This window comes from Nuphar pumila, chromosome 10 (assembly GCF_984573655.1).
Source record: "Nuphar pumila chromosome 10, dmNupPumi1.hap1.1, whole genome shotgun sequence".
NCBI classification, from domain to species: domain Eukaryota; kingdom Viridiplantae; phylum Streptophyta; class Magnoliopsida; order Nymphaeales; family Nymphaeaceae; genus Nuphar; species Nuphar pumila.
Window position 1 is genome coordinate 4,530,253 of NC_143258.1, and position 20,949 is coordinate 4,551,201.

The 20,949-nt window shown below is 39.0% G+C and overlaps 1 protein-coding gene across 2 annotated transcripts in view; it reads left to right on the forward strand.

Moving 5' to 3' along the window:
- The window catches only part of LOC149823309 (E3 ubiquitin-protein ligase PRT6-like), a 133,201-nt gene that overhangs the window by 13,212 nt on the left and 99,040 nt on the right, over positions 1 to 20,949 (forward strand). The window lies entirely within an intron of this gene.

The following is a 20,949-nucleotide window of genomic DNA, read 5'->3' on the forward strand; positions in this document are numbered from 1 at the left end:
AACGAAGTAGTGATGGGAGTGTAGTGAAGCTTGGTGAGCAAGATATACCGGTGAATGATTATTTCAAATATTTGGGATCCATCATTCAAAAGTATGGAGAAATTGATGGAGATGTAAATCATAGGATAAAGGTTGGGTGGATGAAATGGAAAAGTGCTACTGGAGTGCTGTGCGATCGTAGAATGCCATTGCGGTTGAAGGGAAAGTTTTATAGGACGACTATTAGACCCGCTTTACTATATGGTACGGAATGTTGGGCTGCCAAGAGACATCATATTCAAAAAATGAGTGTAGCTGAGATGCGGATGCTTAGATGGATGTGTGGAAATACAATAAAAGATAAGATTCGGAACGAAGAGATACGTAAGAAGGTAGGTGTTGCACCCATTGAAAATAAGATGCGAGAGAATCGTTTACGGTGGTTTGGACATATTCGGCGAAGGCCTAATGATGCTCCAGTTAGAAGGTTGGAGAAATGGGAAAATATATTAGTTAAAAGAGGTCGGGGTAGGCCTAGGAAGACTTGGATGGAGATGATAGGAAAGGATATGAATGCTTTGAACCTCACCGAGGACATGGCATTGGATAGAAATGATTGGAGGAAAAGGATTCATGTGGAAGACCCAAAATGAATTTCTTTTTTGGTTCATATCGCTGACCCCAATTGTTTTGGGATGAAGGCGTAGTTGTTGTTGTTGTTGGATCTCGTAAGCTCGTCCATCACTATAGCAAATTGGAAAGGGCTTAATGCAGATCCTTGATATAACCCAACTGTTATAGGAAATTTGGTTGTCACCCCTCCACTAGGGGTGGCAATCGTGTCGGGTTGGCGGGTCAACATACCTCAACCCGAACCCGACCTGTTTATTAAACGGGTCGGCTGTGGCAAACACGAACCCGACCCGTTTAATAAATGGGTAACCCGACACGACCCGCCAACCCATTTAATAAATGGGTTGGGTCGGGTAAACGGGTTCTCAGGTTCACGAGTCGGGTTGGCGGGTCGGGTTGATGGGTCGGGTTGGCGGGTTGACCCACCCGCCTAACCCGTTTATTAAACGGGTCACCCGGGTTGGCGGGTTGGCATACCCCTAACACAAACCCGACCCGTTTAATAAACGGGTTAAGCGGGTCGACCCGTTTATTAAACGGTTTCGTTTTTTCCAAACCCGAACCCACCTAAGAGGCGGGTTGGCGGGTTGGGTCAGGTTTTGCCACCCCTACCCTCCACAAGTGTGGACATTGGTTACTACTCTTTCGTACATATCTTTAATTATACTAATGTACTTGAGAGACACCTTTCTTCATCATTGTCCACCAGAGAACATCCCTAGGTACTCTATCGCATGCCTTATCTAAATCAATAAAAACCATATGCAAATCTTTGTTCCTCTCTCTATATCTCTCAATAAGTTGTCTAAGAAGATGTATAGCTTCCATAGTTGATCTTCCAGGCATAAAACCAAATTGATTCTCCGATATCATGACAACCTTCCTCAACCTATACTCAATCACCCTCTCCCAAAGTTTCATAGTATGACTCATGAGTTTTATACCACGATAGTTTGTGCAATCTTGTATATCACCCTTATTCTTACATAGAGGCACCAACGTACTCTTCCTCCACTCATTAGGCATCTTATTTGTCCGTCAAATCTTGTTAAAAAGATTTGTCAACCATTCTAAATCTTTCTCACCCAAGCATTTCCAAGCCTCGATAGGTATACCATCTGGGCCAACTGCCCTTCTTGATTTCATTTTCTTTAAAGCTTCTGTAATTTCTTTCTTTTGAATCTTGTACATGAAGCCACGATTCATCTCATGAAAAGGAATGGAGAAGTCTTCAAGATCCTGAGCATGACTTCCATTAAATAGCTTATCAAAATAATCTTTCCATCTCTCCTTAATTTCCTCATCTTTAACTAAAATCCTTTGCGTTTCATCTTTGATACATCTAACCATACCCAGATCCTTCGATTTCCTATTTCTCATCTTTGCAAGCCTATAAATATCCTTCTCGCCTTCTTTGGTATCCAACTTGTCATAAATCTCCTTATATACTTTATCCCTCGCGTTTCGAACTACTTTTTTAGCTTCCTTCTTTGCTATCATATACTTCTCCAAATTCTCATTATCACGACTCTTACTTAGATTTCTATAACACTCTCTTTTAACCTTAATAGCTAATTTGACATCCTCGTTCCACCATGATGTATCCTTAGCTAGCGTTGCACCACTTTTAGACTCACCCAATACCTCCTTAACCACCTTTCTCATGCCACCCGCTATCTTATTCCATAGTGATTCTAAATCCTCCTCGAGACACCAATCAACTTCCTTAACTACCTGCTCTACAAACATTCCTTGTTTAGCTCCTTTCAGTGCCCACCACTTAATTCTAGGATCTATCCTATGTCTATCCCTTTTGCAGCATTTTCTAATTCTAAGATCTAAAATTAAGATTCTATGTTGTGTAGCGACACTTTCTCTTGGTATAACCTTACAATCGATACAACAACCCCTATCTCTTTTCCTAAGTAGGAAAAAATCTATCTGACTCGTATTAACCCCACTTTTAAATGTTACTAGGTGAGACTCCTTCTTTCTAAACCAAGTGTTTGCTAAGATCATATCATAGGACAAACCAAAATCTAAAATCCTTTCTCCACTTTCGTTTCTTTCTCCTATACCATAGCCTCCATAGATACTCTCAAATCCATCCCTACTAATGCCTACATGTCCATTAAGGTCACCACCGATGAAAAGCTTTTCTTCATAAGATATCCTTGTACTACTCCATCTAAATCTTCCCAAAATTGACGCTTAATGGAATCATCTAAACCTACTTGAGGTGCATAAACACTAATAATATTAATAATATCCGTACCTAATACTAATTTATTAAGTAAAATCCTATCACCCTTCCTACGGACCTCAACTACATTATCTATAAACTCACGACTAATAACAATCCCTACTCCATTTCTATTCCTATTTATTCCAGTATACCAAATCTTATATCCCCAAGGTTCTGTCACTCTTGCTTTCTCACCTACCCATTTGGTCTCTTGTAGACATAAAATATCCATCTTTCTCCTACACATAACATCTACTAACTCTACCAACTTACCAGTTAAAGACCCTATGTTCCAAGTGGCTAACCATAATTTTATGGTCTTGAACTATCTTCTTTACCCCCACCCGTCCAACAAAGTGAGGGAACCCTTGCCTATTTGACACCACACCCAGGCACCGGTGTGACGCGTCGCTTCTGGGCGATGACCTAGCAACCCTTGCCCATTTATCATTGCCTTCGGGCCTATAGAGTACAACACGTCGCTCAGTAGGGAACGCCCCAACGAAACTCTCATATTGGTTCATATTCATAGGGTTTGACTAAGTTTTTATGCTGGCTGTCACTAGCCTATCGCAACCCTCCTCCTTTATCCGGGCTTGGGACTGGCAGTGTATAACTAAACAGTTATACACAGACGGAGTTATATTTCTTACTAAATAAATTATAAATTATAAAGAACAAATATATGAGGTACGATCGATGAGATGCTCAAGCATTGGAGTAGGAGAGCCGTCCGATCGTCATTGGTTGTAGATTTTGGACCTTCCTTTGGTTGGATGATCCCCCCTTCCCTATATATATAAAGGTTATAGATCCTTTGTAGTGAAGAGGGAAAAGGTGTGACGAGAGGGGCAGGGGACAAGCTGAGATTAGGGGTTTAATTGGGTCTAAGACCGGGACCAATTTAGTCGGGTTTTGGATCTGAGTCTGGTTCTCATTAGTGTAGATCCATACTCATATAAATTTGGTTAGGTATAAGTGAGTCAGTTTTTGAAGAGATCCTTTTTTTTTTGAATTGGTCTAAAAACTCGAACTTGACCCAATTTGGTTCAAATTGGGGTTTGGGTTCAGTTCTTACTAAAAGTATAGGCCCATACGGTAGACGGTCTTGGGTGTTGCTCGGGTAGGGATGGGTTGGTCTTAGTAGACACATTTTCAAGTTGGTCCAAAATAGGCCATATGGGTTAATAACTTTGGGTATAAATGAGGCCGGACCAGGGTTACCGGAAGCGCCTAGCTAAAAGGGGAAGTGCGCTTCGGAAGCGCGAAACGTCGCGCTTCGGAAGCGTGGGGGGAAGCACCCCCTTTTTTGGGAAGCGCGCTTCCCTTTAATGGGGGACACACTTCCCTTTAATAGGGGACACACTTCCCATCACGCTTCCCCCTCGCTTCCCCCACGCTTCCCCTGTTTTTTTCATTTTTTTGTATTTTTTATTTTTATTTTTTTCGCTTCCCCCTCGCTTCCGAGACACTTCCTAGGTCGCTTCCGAGGCGCTTCCTAGGTCGCTTCCGAGACACTTCCCGAATCGGTCCTAAGTGGTCCCACGCTTCCCCGCTTCCTAAAATTTTGAAAGTGCCTCGCTTCCCGCTCCCGCTTCCCGTATCGCTTCCCGCTCCCGCTTCCTCAACTGGCAACCATGGGCCGGACCTAAATGGGTATAAAATTAGATTCATATGGGTTAATAGGTTTAAGCATGCTTTAGTATGTCCTCTCGTGACCATCACTTAGTGACAATGTTTTAAATGCAAATTCTTGGCTGAGAAAGCATCACTATATTTTGAAATTTGTATCAAGAAAATCTTGACAACATAAAAATGAAAACTGAAAAATTTTGAAAACATGTTTTCCTTATATTTTAACTTGACATTTTCATTTAAGCGATCATATCATCATATTTTAAAAATATTACGATGTATAAAACTTTTTAAACGGTAACCTGTTTTTACTATGCATTGTTATATGTGACTGTGGCTACTAGGATCTGTCACACGTGAAAGAGAGATGAAAGAGAAAGGAGTTGCGGCTGTCACGATTTCCAATAATGAAATCGTGACCTAAAACATGTATATATATCCTTTGCTTACAGTATGGGTCGGGTCTGATATATTATCCAGACCTGAAATACAAAATAACAAATACAAGTAAAGAATACATAGACAAATAGACTTTTTCACCCCCCCTCAAGTTGATCATGGTGTTGAACCATGAACAACTTGCCTTAAAGTGTCCAAAAACAATCCTTGGTCAAGCCTTTTGTGAATATGTATGCAACTTGTCTTTCAGTGTTAACAAATTCAGACTCGATCTCCTTTTCTTCAACCTTTTGTCTCACAAAATGTTGATCTATCTCAATGTGCTTGGTGTTAGAAGTCACGTTTGCATCGAACCTGATCTTCAACAGAGAAAAAATAAGAGAAGAAGAAAGGTAGAAGAAGAGGGAAAACTCGATGCTGATGGGGCTGCACAGGTTCATGATACCGCAACTGATTATCGTGGCCCTGGTATATTGTATTTAACATTAGGTATAAGTTTATAAAGTACAAAATTATTATAACAACTTACAATATTTACATTAGTGCCACAATAAGCACGTCAATGCATTGCGCAATCCCAGTTTGGGTCTGGGTCCAAACTGGGTCCAACACTACACGATACTTAATACCCTCCCTCAAGTTGTGCATGGTCTTGAACCATGGACAACTTGTTCTTCAAAAACCAAAATCTGTTTTTCGTCAAACTCTTTGTAAATAGATCTGCCACCTGGTCTTCTGTAGGAATGAAATGAGGCTCAATCTCTTTGTCTTCAACCTTCTATCGAATAAAATGCTGATCTATTTCAATGTGTTTTGTCTTACTGTGGAAAATAGGATTAAAGGATATATTAATGACACTTTGATTGTCACACAATAAGATAAATTTGGAGATCTGTTCCTCCAATTCATTCAACAAATGTCTTGTCTAAGTAGCTTCAGTAGTTGCAGCAGCCATTGATCGATATTCAGCCTCAGTGCTTGATCTAGCCACTGCTTTTTGTTTTCTACTGCTCCAGGATACTAAGTTTTCTCCAAGAAAGATGCAATATCCGGAAACCGACCTCCTTTCATCAGGATCTCCTGCCCAGTCCGCATCACTGTAGATCGTGACATCATGCATGCTTCCTCTTTTCCAACTATTCTGATACACCAACCCATCTCCAATGGTACCTAATAAGTATCTCAATATTCTCTTGATTGCATCCATATGCCCTATTCGTGGTTCATGCATGAACTGCGACACTTGATTAACAAAATAAACAATGTCAAGGTGAGTAAAGGTAAGATATTTTAGCATACCAACTACACTTCGATATCTTGTAGGGTCGGGGTACAAATCTCCTTCCTGTGAACTGAGCTTTTGATGTAAGACACTCAGTGTAGACAAAGGCTTGGAATCTTGCATGCCAAATTTCTTCAATAAATCTAGTGTGTATTTATGTTGTGTCAAGGTCAGGTAACTATCCTTTCTGTCTACCTCGACACCAAGGAAATAACGCAAATCTCCCAATCTTTCATCTTAAACCTTTGACTTAATAGTCCTTTTATTTCTTCAATGTGATTCATTGAATTCCCTGCAAATATAATATCATCAACATATATCAACAACAAGGAGGTTATGCCTTTATCCTTGAAGATAAACGATGAATGGTCTAAGAGAGATCTACATAACCCATGCCTCTGTATTTCTAAGGAGAAACTCTCAAACCATGAACGTGAGGCCTGCTTTAAACCATATATGGCTCTTTTTAGTCTGCATACATATGTGCTTGGGTCTCCCTCAGTATATCCTGGAGGTTGTTCCATGTAAACTTCTTCCTTCACGTCTCTATAGAGAAACACATTTTTGACATCTAATTGACTTAATGTCCATCCATGTTTGACGGCTAAAGACAATATAATTCTTATTGTCCCCATTTTGACAACATGACTGAAAGTCTCATTATAGTCCTGACCATATTCCTGTGTAAACCTCTTTGCAACAAGTCTTGCTTTGTATCGTTCTATAGTACCATCGGGTTTATACTTGATTTTATAAACCCACTTGGAATCAACAACATTTTTGTTAGGAGGTCTGGCAACAATTTCCCATGTCTGGCATTCATGAAGCGCTTCCACTTCTTCATTCATGGCCTCAATCCATTTGCTTGATTTCACAGCATGGTAAAACCCTATGGGTTCATCATGCTTATCAACCTGAGACAGAAAAAGTTGAAGATCCATAGAAAAATTATTGTAACTGACCCACCTGTCAATAGGATGTCTGACTCTATTTGAACTCCTTAGATTTTCAACAGGCACATAAGTATCTCATCCAGTGTGGGGAGAAGGGGGAGCACCTTTTTCTCTTCGCGCATACACATACCCTTTAAATTTGTCAATAGGATGCGATTGTGGGCCTGCCCCTTCTTCAGTGTGTGAGGCTCCACCGTCCTGACCACCAGATTGAGGTAAGCATGCTTGACCTGATTCAATATCATTTTGGTCAGCCGAATTAGTTTCTTGAGTACACTGAGTTGGGCAGTCACCATAAGCATCTGCGAATAACTCTGCATTCATCCATGGATGGTAAACTTCTTCTCTGAGAATTCTTTGACAGGTATTAAAAGATACATCTCCAAGATTATTCTCGTCAAACACAACATTCCTGAAAATCTTAACACGCTTAGTCATAGGGTCATAACACCGATAACCTTTATAATCGTCAACATATCCCACAAATCTACACTTGGAAGCCTCTGGTTGGAATTTATTCCTGAGAGAATCATCAATATGAACATAACAAATGCATCCAGACACACACAGAGCATTATAATCGGGTTGAATGCCGAAAAGAGAAGAGAATGGTGAACTATTTTGCAAAACTGGCATAGGCAGACAATTTATAACATAGACAACTGAATGAAATGCTTCTGTCCACATACTAATGGAAGGATTACTGTCGTGCATCATGCTTATGGCCGTTTCAACAATATGTCTATGCTTTCTCTCAACAAAGACAAGACACTCTACGCTTTATTCCATTACTTTGGAGAAAATCAGTAAAATCGTTTGATGTATACTCACCACCTCCATCACACTGAAAATGCAGAATATTGGTAGAGAAATGGTTTCGAACAAAGGCATGAAAGTTGCGAAATATGGGAAAAGTTTAAGACCTATGCTTTATAAAGAATATCCAAGTATAACGAGAGTAGCTGTCAATAAAGATGAGATAATATCTGCTGCCAGAAGAAGAGCATACGGGCGCAAGACCCCAAACATCTGAGTAAACAATTTCAAAGGATCTTGAATCTCTTTTATTTATAAAATCAAAAGGAAGTACATGACTCTTACGCATCTGACAACTGGGACACTTTTTATTATTGTTCTCAAGAGTTAAACTTGATTTAGGAATTAATTTACTTGATACAAGTTTTTCAAGAAAAGAATAACTGCAATGACCAAGTCGATCATGTCAAAGACTTGGCTTATTACATTTGGAAAGACTAAAAATAGACTCAGGACCTGACTTAGATGACTCAAACTGAAAAGACTTAGACTTCAATAAGGGCTTCAAGACGGAACTGGTATGCGCAAATGGATCTTCCTTGAAGATGTACATATTTCCTTTTCGCTCCCCTTCAACGAATGTCTCCCTCGTTTGAAGATCCTTGACATACACAGAAGAGAGAGTGAATTTAACATAAGAATGTGTATCATCAACAAGTTTAGACATAGAGACAATGCTCTTTTTTATGTTAGGAGCATGAACAACATTTGATAAATTGAGAGACGATTTTGACAGAGGAATGATTGCATTACCAATGTGAGAAATGTGATGGTGAGATCCATCTCCAGTAACAATACTATTTTTACCAAAGTAAGGAGCCGAGTTCGAAAGCTTACCACCATCGCCTGTAACATGGGTCGCTGCTCCTGAATCAACATACCATAATCCTTGATCATTCTATTTCAAATGTAACCCAGACAATGCTGCCATCAAAAGTTGTTTCACCTCCCCATCAGACTTGGTAACATTATCTTCCTTCTTGCTCTCAGTGTTTTGCAATTTGCCTTTATTTTGAGGATTAAACCAGCAATGTGCCTTAATATGTCCCTTTTTATTGCACAGGTAACATGTCAGGACAATTCTTTGAGTTTGATTCTTCGCATTAGAGTTGAATGGTATATTAGGTGTGGGAAGCAAACCTGGACCTGCAAATCTACTACGACCTCTTCCTCCTCTGAAGCCATTTCCTCCACGACCACGACCAAAAGAGAACCCAGTGACTAAGACATCTTGGGAGTCAGATTGAGCACCAAAATCTTCAACGATGCCTTTCAATGACATTTTTGTATTGTAGAAGTTTTGCCCGAAGGTCTTCAAATGTGGGAAGCACATGCAAGCACAACAGTGATGTCACCAATAGATGATAATCTGGGCCTAAACGATTCAATGTTTGTTGCACTTTGTCCTTGTCCGACACTTCACATCCAATAATGGCTAGTTGATCTGTAATAGTTTTCATCTTATTCAAGTAATCCATGATAGATAGACCACCTTTCTTAAGAAGCTGGAATTCACGCTTGAGAAATAAAACTCTTGCTTCAGATATCTGAGAGTATGTCTGTGTCAACCTGTTCCACAATTTCATCGTTGTGCAGTCGTCAGAAATAACAACTAGTACCTCCTGAGACAAAGTAGATGCGATGTAGGCAATTAATGCCTGATCCTTTCTCATCAAAGAGACATAATCTGAGTTGCGAACAAACTTGGTAGATGTAGCCTCTTGTGTGTCTGTTTCTTCCTTTACGATAAACTCTGGTGGGGCAGGTATTGATCCATCCAGGTGACCAAAGAGATCTTGGCTCCTGATAAAGGGAACTATCTGTCTTTTCCAAGCCAGGAAATTAGAATTATTTAATTTTTCAGAAACGAGTTGACTAAGAAAGTTTGATGACAAACCGGACTGGGTTGAAGAAGAATCCATGATTATGGGACACGTGAATATAAGGTAGAAAACACTCTAAGAGAAGGTTAATAAAAAGATTAATCAAACTGCAGGATAACGTGATTGTCTAAGTTCAGCCCAGAAGAGAACTGATTATAACTGAATTCGGACCTGCTGTCTTCCTTTTTTTTTGACAGATATCAGATCACGTAAATGTGTAGAATATTAATCCGATGTTAATGAATCAAGCCACTTGACCGTGCCGTGTTTGATTAGCATGAACCAAGATCACGATGAATCGTGATTTGAGATGAATCAGCTATAATTTTTGAAATAAGGTGACAGTAACAGATTCTAAGGGAGAATCACGAGTTTTGATTCTAAAAGGAGAATCACGAGGAAGAGATGAGTTACGATTAGGGTTTCAAACTAGAAAACAAAATTTTCGAGTTTGTCACGGATAGGGTTTCAAATGAGCTTTAAATGGGAAACACGTGTTTCAGATGAAAACACGAGAACATATTTAAGAGAGGATAGACACAAGAAAAGAAATCGTGCTTTTGGAAGAGAACACGATGGTGTAGGTTGCGGAAGAGAGAAAATATCGAAAACAGAGTGAGAGAAGAATATTTTCCTGACCAAAGCAAATTTTCTCTATGGTTGTACCTTTGGGAATAATACCGAGCCCTAGATTCGAAGTGTCGTACCTTTGGGAGCAATACCGAGCCTTAGATCCAACCTTGCTCTGATACCATGTTAGAAGTCACGTTTGCATCAAACCTGATCTTCAATAGAGAAAAAATAAGAGAAGAAGAAAGGTAGAAGAAGAGGGAAAACTCGATGCTGATGGGGCTGCACAGGTTCACGAGACCGCAACTGATTATCGTGGCCCTGGTATATTGTATTTAACATTAGGTATAAGTTTACAAAGTACAAAATTATTATAACAACTTACAATATTTACATTCGTGCCACAGTAACCACGTAATGCATTGCGCAATCCCAGTTTGGGTCTGGGTCAGACCCAAACTGGGTCCAGCACTACACGATACTTAATACTTGGCACGATTGTGATGAGCATGATTGAATGACATGTTGAGAGCACTTTGATTGTCGCACAGCAAGACAGACCGAGATATCACTTCTCTCACATCAGTTAGCAAATGTCTGGCCCATGTGACTTCAGCAGTAGTGGCAACCATAGATCTGTACTCAGCCTCAATACTTGATCTAGCAATGGCCTTTTGTTTTCTACTTCTCCAGGATCCTAAATTTCTTCAATGAAGATGCAATATCCTGATGTAGACCTTCATTCATCTGGATCCCCTGCCCAGTCTGCATCACAATATACAGTAATCTCGATCATGTTCTTGCCAGATGGTTTTGGAGAATATATCAATCCATCCACAACTGTTCCTTTTAGATATCTGAGTGTCCTTTTAACTAAGGTTTTAAAACCCAGTGACTCGGGACTCGACTCGTTCTTTATTGACTCGTGACTCGGCGAGTCAACTTGGTGACTCAGACCGGGTTTTGTTAACTTTTGATTTTAAAAGAAAAAAAATGTATAAATTGTCATTTAAACATATAAAGGTTTGTAGAATGACTTAATTACTAGTTTAATTGATTAATAAGTAAAATAACATCAAGTAAAACTATATCTAACTTATAATTAATCATCTAATAACAAGTAATCGAACAACCAAGCAAAACAATAATTCAATATTTCAATAGAAACAAACCCTAAAGTAACAACAACAACTACGCATTCATCCCAAAACAATTGGGGTCGACGATATGAACCAAAAAAGAAAATCATTCTGGGTCTTCCACATGAATCCTTCTCCTCCAATCATTTCTATCCAATGCCATGTCCTCGGTGAGGTTCAAAGCATTCATATCCTTTCCTATCATCTCCATCCAGGTCTTCCTAGGCCTACCCCGACCTCTTTTAACTAATATATTTTCCCATTTCTCCATCCTTCTAACTGGAGCATCATTAGGCCTTCGCCGAATATGTCCAAACCATCGTAAACGATTCTCTCTCATCTTATTTTCAATGGGTGGAACGCCTACCTTCTTACGTATCTCCTCGTTCCGAATCTTATCTTTTATTGTATTTCCACACATCCATCTAAGCATACGCATCTCAGCTACACTCATTTTTTGAATATGATGTCTCTTGGCAGTCCAACATTTCGTACCATATAGCAAAGCGAGCCTAATAGTCGTCCTATAAAACTTTCCCTTTAACCGCAATGGCATTCTACGATCACACAACACTCCAGTTGCACTTTTCTATTTCATCCACCTAACCTTTATCATATGATTTACATCTCCATCAATTTCTCCATACTTTTGAATGATAGATCCCAAATATTTGAAACAATCATCCACCGGTATTTCTTGCTCACCAAGCTTCACTACACTCCCATCACTACGTTGCTTACTAAACCGACATTCCATATATTTTGTCTTACTCTTACTCAACTTAAAACCTCTTGCTTCCAATGTTTGTCTCCATAATTCTAACTTAGCATTAACCCCAACTCTAGACTCATCAATCAAAACAATATCATCAGCAAACAACATACACCACAACACATTTTCTTGAATTGATCTTGTAAGCTCATCCATCACTATAGCAAATATGAAAGGGCTTAAAGCATATCCTTGATGTAACTCAACCGTTATAGGAAAATTGGTTGTCACCCCTCTACAAGTAAAGTTAAGTTAAAAACTTACAAGAGTAAGAGTAAAAATTAAAGTAAAGATAACCATACTTGAGCAATCTGCAATGCATTTCAGCAATCAACTTTCGCTTTTCAGTTTTCACTTCAATTTGTACTCGTATTGTATCATATGTAATCTGCAAATTTAATGAGTGACAACAATTCTAATTTTTTATGTACCAACTCTTAATATATTAAAAATTTAGAAATCATCACATGATAAACTAAAGATGTTGAGTAAAGTTGTAAACCATTCACCAGAATCTAGTACAACTGTACAAGAAATATAAACTATAAAGCATAAGGCCCATGGCCATATAATACAATTACAAAGTTCATAAGTATAAAGTTAATAATCATAACACAATGACAAAGTCTATCACCAAATTGATACCTAAAAAATCAAATTTCAAACATCCACAATTCATCCAGTTTTGCAAAATATCATATCTCTAAGTCAAGAGTCAAATCTCAAATAGAGGCAAAGTGCTATTATTTGAAACTTCATTTAAATCAATTCTTGAGTTGGAAGTAGAAATTAATGGCTGAATTAGAGTACTAGTGGTTGCATTTTCCTTTGTATCTTCATCTTCAACTCCATCACCACCTTCATCATCAATAAGATTAACTTCTTCAATGTTGTTTCATTGATGAAGACCCTGCCTTCACTTGAACAAAAACATCAAGATTATGCTTTTGGGCATCATTCATCAAGCCCAGAACTCGCCCGAATCAATGCCGAGTTAGGCCGAGTCAATGCCGAGTTGCAGCCGAGTCTTCTTAAACCGAGTTTACCTTATCGAGTTGACTTGCTGGAGGTCCAAGTCGAGCCGAGTCACTGAATTGACTCGACGAGTTTTAAAACCTTGCTTTTAACAACCTCCATATGCCCAGTACGCGATTCATGCATGAACTGGGACACCTAATTGACTGAATAGACAATATCAGGTCGAGTGAATGTGAGATAATGTAACATCCCTATTAGACTGCGGTACCTGGTGGGATCCTCACACAAGTCTCCATCATAAGCACTCAGTTTTTGGTGAAGAATACTTGGAGTCCCTAGAGGTTTACAATCCTTCGTACCTGCTTTGGTTAAAACGTCCATCGTATACTTGTGTTGGGTGAGAGTCAACCCATCAGCTTGGCTATCAACTTCAACTTCAAGAAAATAAAGCAGGGCACCAATGTCTTTCATTTTGAATCTCTGACTCAGTAGTTTCTTTACTTCTTTGATATGATCCTCAGAGTTTCCTGTGATGACAATATTATCAGCATAAATTAGCAATAAGGTGATCACATTTTGCCCTCTAAAGATGAACAATAAGTGATCTAGTAGGGAGTGAGCAAAGCCATGCTTCTGAATCTCAAGAGAGAAGCTATCAAACCAAGAGCGAAATGCTTGCTTTAGGCCATAGATAGCCCTTTTTAGTCTGCATACATTTGTCTTACAATCTTCCTCATGGTATCCAGGTGGTTGTTTCATGTAAACTTCCTCCTTCAAATCTCCATACAAAAATGCATTCTTAACATCAAGCTAACTCAGTGTCCATCCATGTTCAACAACTAAGAAAATAATGATTCAAATCATTCCCATTCTCACCACTGGACTAAAAGTCTCATCATAGTCTTGTATTGCTTCTTGTGTGAAACCCTTTGCCATGAGTCTTGCCTTGTATCGTTCAATGGTCTCATCTGATTTATATTTTATTTTGTAGACCCATTTGCATCCTACCACATTTCTGTCAGACGGTCTGGGAACAATTTCCCAGGTTCCACATTCATGCAAGGCTTGCATCTCATCGTTCATAGCTTCTACCCATTTCTTAGAAGTGGCTGCCTAGTAGTACATAATAGGTTCATCTTTCTTGTTGAGAGCAGTAAAAAAGAGTTGGAAATCCATGGAGAAATTGTTGCAGCTGACCCATCTATCAATAGGATGCCGCATGCGAGTGGATCTCCTGACGTCAAGGGTGTGTGAGGAGGTAGGTGCAGCCTCTTGAGCCCGATTTAGGAGTCCTAAAGCAGCCATCCTCTGTCTAGTGTAGGAAATGCCCTTATACCTTCCCGATTCTAATGGTGGTGCTACTTCACAGTTCTGCGATTCTGATGTACCAATGATCTTGGGACTCTCTTCTTCGTGTTGCACATAGTCTGAATGGCATTCTTCATTCGAACTATCAAAGAAATCTGAATTCAGCCAAGAGTAATAAACTTCAACTGAGGAAGAGGACATGTCACCTGTGCCAATTTTATGATCGAAGTTCAGCTCGTCAAAAACAACATTTCTCGAGATTTTGATGCGTTGGCTAATGGGATCATAACATCTGTATCCTTTGTAGTCATCCGCATATCCCACAAATCTACACTTTTGAGCCTTATCCTGAAACTTGTTTCTCAAGGACCGATCAATATGCAAATAACAAACACATCAAAAACACGTAAGTCATGATAATCAAGATGAATTCCAAAAACGCAATGATAAGGAGACTTGTTTTCTAGGACAACCATGGGCAATCTATTTATCACATGTACAGTAGAATGAAAGGCTTCTGTCCAAAGATTAATGGGAAGATGACTGTCATGAAACATACTCATCGCACTTTCAACAATATGCCTATGTTTGCACTCAATAATCCCATTTTATTGTGGCGTGTGTGGGCAAGACACTCTTCTTCTAATCCCATTATTTTGAAGAAAGGAAATGAAGTCACTGGATGTGAACTCCCCTCCTCCATCACATTGGAAAAATTGAATGGACTCGGAGAATTGATTTTTTACTAAGGACAGGAAGTTCTGAAACAAAAGGAAAGCTTCATACTTATTTTTCATGAAGTATATCCAGGTGTATCGAGAGTAACTGTCAACAAAAATTATATAGTACTTGCTTCCAGATCCAGAGATGACTGGAGTAGGCCCCCATACATCAGAACGTATTATCTCAAAAGGCTTTGAACCTCTCTTATTAATGGAACGAAAATGTAATACATGACTCTTGCATAAAAGACAACTGGAATACTTTTGACTTCGCTCTTCCACATTAAGACTTTCTTTTGGAATGAGAATATTAGAAACAAGTTTTTCAATAAAATGACTCTCACAATGCCCTAAACGACTGTGCCATAGAGAAGTCTTATTACATTCAGAAATACTAAGAACATTTTCAGAAAGACATAACTCTAATGGAGACTTCAAATCCGCATGAGCAGGACAGGCCAAATGACATGGATCTTCTTGAAAGACATACATATTGCCTTGTCTCTTTCCTCCAACGAATGTTTCCCTCGTGCGAAGGTCCTTGACTTGCAAAAAGAAGGGAGTAAATTTGACCGAAGCATGATTATCATCAACAAGTTTAAAAACAGAGACAATATTTTTCTTGATATTGGGAGCATAGGAAGGACATTGGAGAGTTCAAGAGTAGAATGTGGCATGGGGTTGATAGACTTTCCAATGTGAGTAACAGGGTGATAAGATCCATCTCCAGTGACAATCTTATTTTTTTCAAAATAAGAAATAGGTTTGAAAAGTTTACCTGCATCACCGGCCACGTGAGTTGCTGCCCCAGAGTCAACAAACCAAGTTCCTTGTTCATTCTGCTTTAGATTCAATCCCGACAAGGCAGATATTAACAATTCTTTAATCTCTCCACCGTCTTTGGTGCTGCTGGACTTCCTTTTGGATGTTGCCTAATGAGTCTTTCCTTTATTTTCAGGATTATGCCAACAATTCGCCTTGATATGCCCCCTTTTGTTGCAAAAGAAGCATGTGGGAATGGGTTTTGATCCCTGAGTAACGGTGGGAGTGGGAAGTAATCCACATCCCCCGTGTCTATTTTGCCCTTGTCCTCCTCGTCCTCGACCCTAAGTCATTCCTGTGGCAAAGACCTCTTGGGTATTCGTATGAGTGTGATTATCCTCAGAAAAACCTTTCAAAGTCATTTCGTACTGGATTAATTTAGCCCGAAGCTCATCAAAGGTCGGAAGAGCAGGCAAACGCAGTAATGAGGTAACAATCATGTTATATGTTTGATAAACTTGTGAATATGTCTGAACTAGTCTCTCCCAAAGTTGCATGGCTGTGCAATTGTCAGGAATTGCAATAAGTATCTCTTGAGAGAGTGTGGAGGTAATGTACGCGACCACAAACTGATCTTTCTTTTCCCAGTTGAGATATTCTGCATTTTTGACATACACAATTGAGATTGCCCCTTTATCATCCTTCTCTTATCGCGCAACAAATTCCAGTGGAGCTGAAGCGGTTCCATCCAGATGACCTAAGAGATCTTGACTCCTTATAAAAGGAATGATGTCTTTTCCAAATCAAGAAGTTTGAGGTGGTCAATTTTTCAGAAACAAGCTGATTGAGAAAACTCAAAGAGAGACCAGATTGGGAAGAATGGGAGGAGTCCATTGCTTAAAGTTAACAAGGTGTTCACGAGATGCACAGTCCACTGCTTGAGAAACTTGCTGGTCGTCCCTCCTTGCCTCTTTTTTTTTGCTGTGATAAATGCAGGAAAGGGAGCAGAATAGCTCATGCTGAACAGACTTTAATAAATCGCAGATGAGAACTATGTTGGTTTAAGAACAAAGGGTTTCGTGAATATGGAATTTGACAACAGGTGTATTTCATGCACAACGATTTGTAGGCACAACGATTTGTAGGAGCGATTTGTAGACACAACGATTTGCGTGATTCAGCAATCAAGAAATATGGTATTCCAGATCTGATACTGATGGATGATCAGATCCGATTGTTTTAGACAAGGTTTGGCAGAAATAAGAATTGCAAGACCAAGAATATTCACGATCCGATTTGAGTATTTCAGATATGACAGAATGAGGAAGTGCGAGACGAAGAATATGCACGATCAAGAAAATTTGGGATCTGACGCAAGGATTAAATATTTTTGATCTGACGCATGCACACCATCAGATCTGAGTATTCAATACAAACCGTGAGACAAGAATAGAAAGAAGAACCGAAGTCTTTCAGCTCTAACGCAGATTCACGTCAAATTTGAATATTCAGGCACGAAGAATAGTAGAGGAGTAAATGAAAGAAAGAAGAAGAAGCTGAAAGAAAGGTGTGGAAGAAGAAAACCTCTTGATTGGACGCAGGTCGATCTCTCAGGTTAGACCTTCGGGAAGCAGCTTCGAAGCCCTAGATGGATCTCTGCTCTGATACCATGTTAGATTTCACTAGGATTTGTCACACGTGAAAGAGAGATGAAAGAGAAAGAAGGAGCTGCGGCTGTCACGATTTCCAATAATGAATTTGTGACCTAAAACATGCATATATATGTTTTGTTTACAATATGGGTCGGGTCTGATATATTATCCAGATCCAAAATACAAAATAACAAATACAAGTAAAGAATCATAGACAAATAGACTTTTTCAAGTTCGTGCCATCCAAATTGACATGGATAATCCGAATAGTTTGTTTTTTCTCTATTTCACACCAAACCCCAAAACTACAATCGAAAGAACTTGCACAAGTAAACTGCAGCAAAAACCACCGAGAATACACCAAACAAGATGCAAATACAGCTATACACACCAACATACACATGTTCTGTCGATACCAAGAAACATCAACAGCCAACAAGAGTCGACTAAGAGAGAACAAACCTCAACACAAAACACGGTATCATCAAAGGATTCTCATGTCCCAAACTATATTCAAACATCAAAAACACTGTTACTACCTTTTGATATGTACTAAAACTCCTCAAAACTTGGCCAAACAGAAAATCTCTCACATAAAATAATACCATCAGGCTTCTGACTCAAAACAACCCAAAAGCCACCGATAGAACAAGAATGATCAGATTTCTCAAATCTGGCTACCATAGAAGTCTATTTTCGGAAAATCTTTGAAAAATCTCCAAAAATCAAGAATAACTCTGATGACGGTGATTCTTGATTCAATACAACAACAACAACTACGCCTTCATCCCAAAACAATTGGGGTCGGCGATATGAACCAAAAAAGAAAATCATTCTGGGTCTTCCACATGAATCCTTCTCCTCCAATCATTTCTATCCAATGCCATGCCCTCGGTGAGGTTCAAAACATTCATATCCTTTCCTATCATCTCGATCCATGTCTTCCTAGGCCTATCCCAACCTCTTTTAACTAATACATTTTCCCATTTCTCCATCCTTCTAACTGGAGCATCATTAGGCCTTCGCCGAATATGTCCAAACCACCGTAAACGATTCTCTCTCATCTTATTTTCAATGGGTGCAACGCCTACTTTCTTACGTATCTCCTCATTCTGAATCTTATCTTTTATTGTATTTCCACACATCATCTAAGCATACGCATCTCAACTACACTCATTTTTTGAATATGATGTCTCTTGGCAGCCCAGCATTCCGTACCATATAGTAAAGCGGGCCTAATAGTCGTCCTATAAAACTTTCTCTTCAACCGCAATGACATTCTACGATCGCACAACACTCCAGTTGCACTTTTCCATTTCATCCACCCAACCTTTATCCTATGATTTACATCTCCATCAATTTCTCCATACTTTTGAATGATAGATCCCAAATATTTGAAACAATCATCCACCAGTATTTCTTGCTCACCAAGCTTCACTACACTCCCATCACTACTTCGTTGCTTACTAAACCGACATTCCATATATTTTGTCTTACTCTTACTCAACTTAAAACCTCTTGCTTCCAATGTTTGTCTCCATAATTCTAACTTAGCATTAACCCCAACTTTAGACTCATCAATCAAAACAATATCATCAACAAACAACATACACCACGACACATTTTCTTGAATTGATCTCGTAAGCTCATCCATCACTATAACAAATAGGAAAGGGCTTAAAGCATATCCTTGATGTAACCCAACCGTTATAGGAAAATTGGTTGTCACCCCTCAACAAGTGCGGACATTGGTTACTACTCCTTCATACATATCCTTATACTAATGTACTTTAGAAAAACACCTTTCTTCGTCATTGTCCACCAGAGAACGTCCCTAGGTACTCTATCGTATGCCTTCTCCAAATCAATAAAAACCATATGCAAATCTTTGTTCCTCTCTCTATTTCTCTCAATAAGTTGTCTAAGAAGATGTATAGCTTCCATAGTTGATCTTCCAGGCATAAAACCAAACTGATTCTCCGATATCATGACAACCTTCCTCAACCTAGACTCAATCACCCTCTCCCAAAGTTTCATAGTATGACTCATGAGTTTTATACCATGATAGTTTGTGCAATCTTGTATATCACCCTTATTCTTATATAGAGGCACCAAAGTACTCTTCCTCCACTCATTAGGCATCTTATTTGTCCGCCAAATCTTGTTAAAATGATTTGTCAACCATTCTAAACCTTTCTCTCCCAAGCATTTCCAAGCCTCGATAGGTATACCATCTGGGCCAACTGCCCTTCTTGATTTCATTTTCTTCAAAGCCTCTGCAATTTCTCTCTTTTGAATCTTGTGCATGAAGTCACGATTCATCTCATGAAAAGGAATGGACAAGTCTCCAAGATCCTGAGCATGACTTCCATTAAATAGCTTATCAAAATAATCTTTCCATCTCTCCTTAATCTCCTCAACATAGGTGATATGCTTATTTTAAAGTATATGCTTGTATGCTTAACATAGTGATATCGGTGATATGATTCACTTCTGTTTGCCTGAAATGGAATAAGTTGCCTTCTACTGTATGGAAAAAGTCAAAACATTGCCATGTCATTCTCATTGGTAATTTTCATAAAAAAAGCTTCTTAAAATTTGGAATCTCTTTCTTTCTTAACTAGAAACCACACACCATACATACTGAGGAGTTGGAGGCTATGCCACATGGATACTCCGTTTGGAGCCGCCCTTTATGTACTAGTTATAGTAGAAACTTCATAAAAGGGGTCATATCTCTGCACCCCTGTGACATAGGTTAGAGGGCGGATGTAGCATCTTTAATCTTTCGATCAATGTGACAGTAGTGTGATTCAGAAACAGGATATTCATTTTTTAAATTATTTTTTGATGAGTTTTATAGCCGTCTTCCTTGTCTCAAATGTTGGATATGTAGTTTTTTTTTAAAATGTTGCACATATATTTTCAAGGTTTTTTTAGTGGTCAAGGGATTTCTTAATGTGACTTATGGATTAGTGCTTCTGTTATCATAAAGTTTTCTTTTTGATTCCACACTCCCCAATTACTTCACAAACCCTATTTCGCTTCCCAAGTGATTCCTGTGCATTGTCCCTTCCCTTCTTGCTTCTGGAATAGTCTTAAAATTTGAATCTGTCAGTTGGTGCTTTTGAACGACTTCCATTTCAATATCTGCGCTTTGCAGTCTTATACCACTTCTGTCATCAGTTCTATGTTCTATTAAGATGTCCGCTGAATCAGTA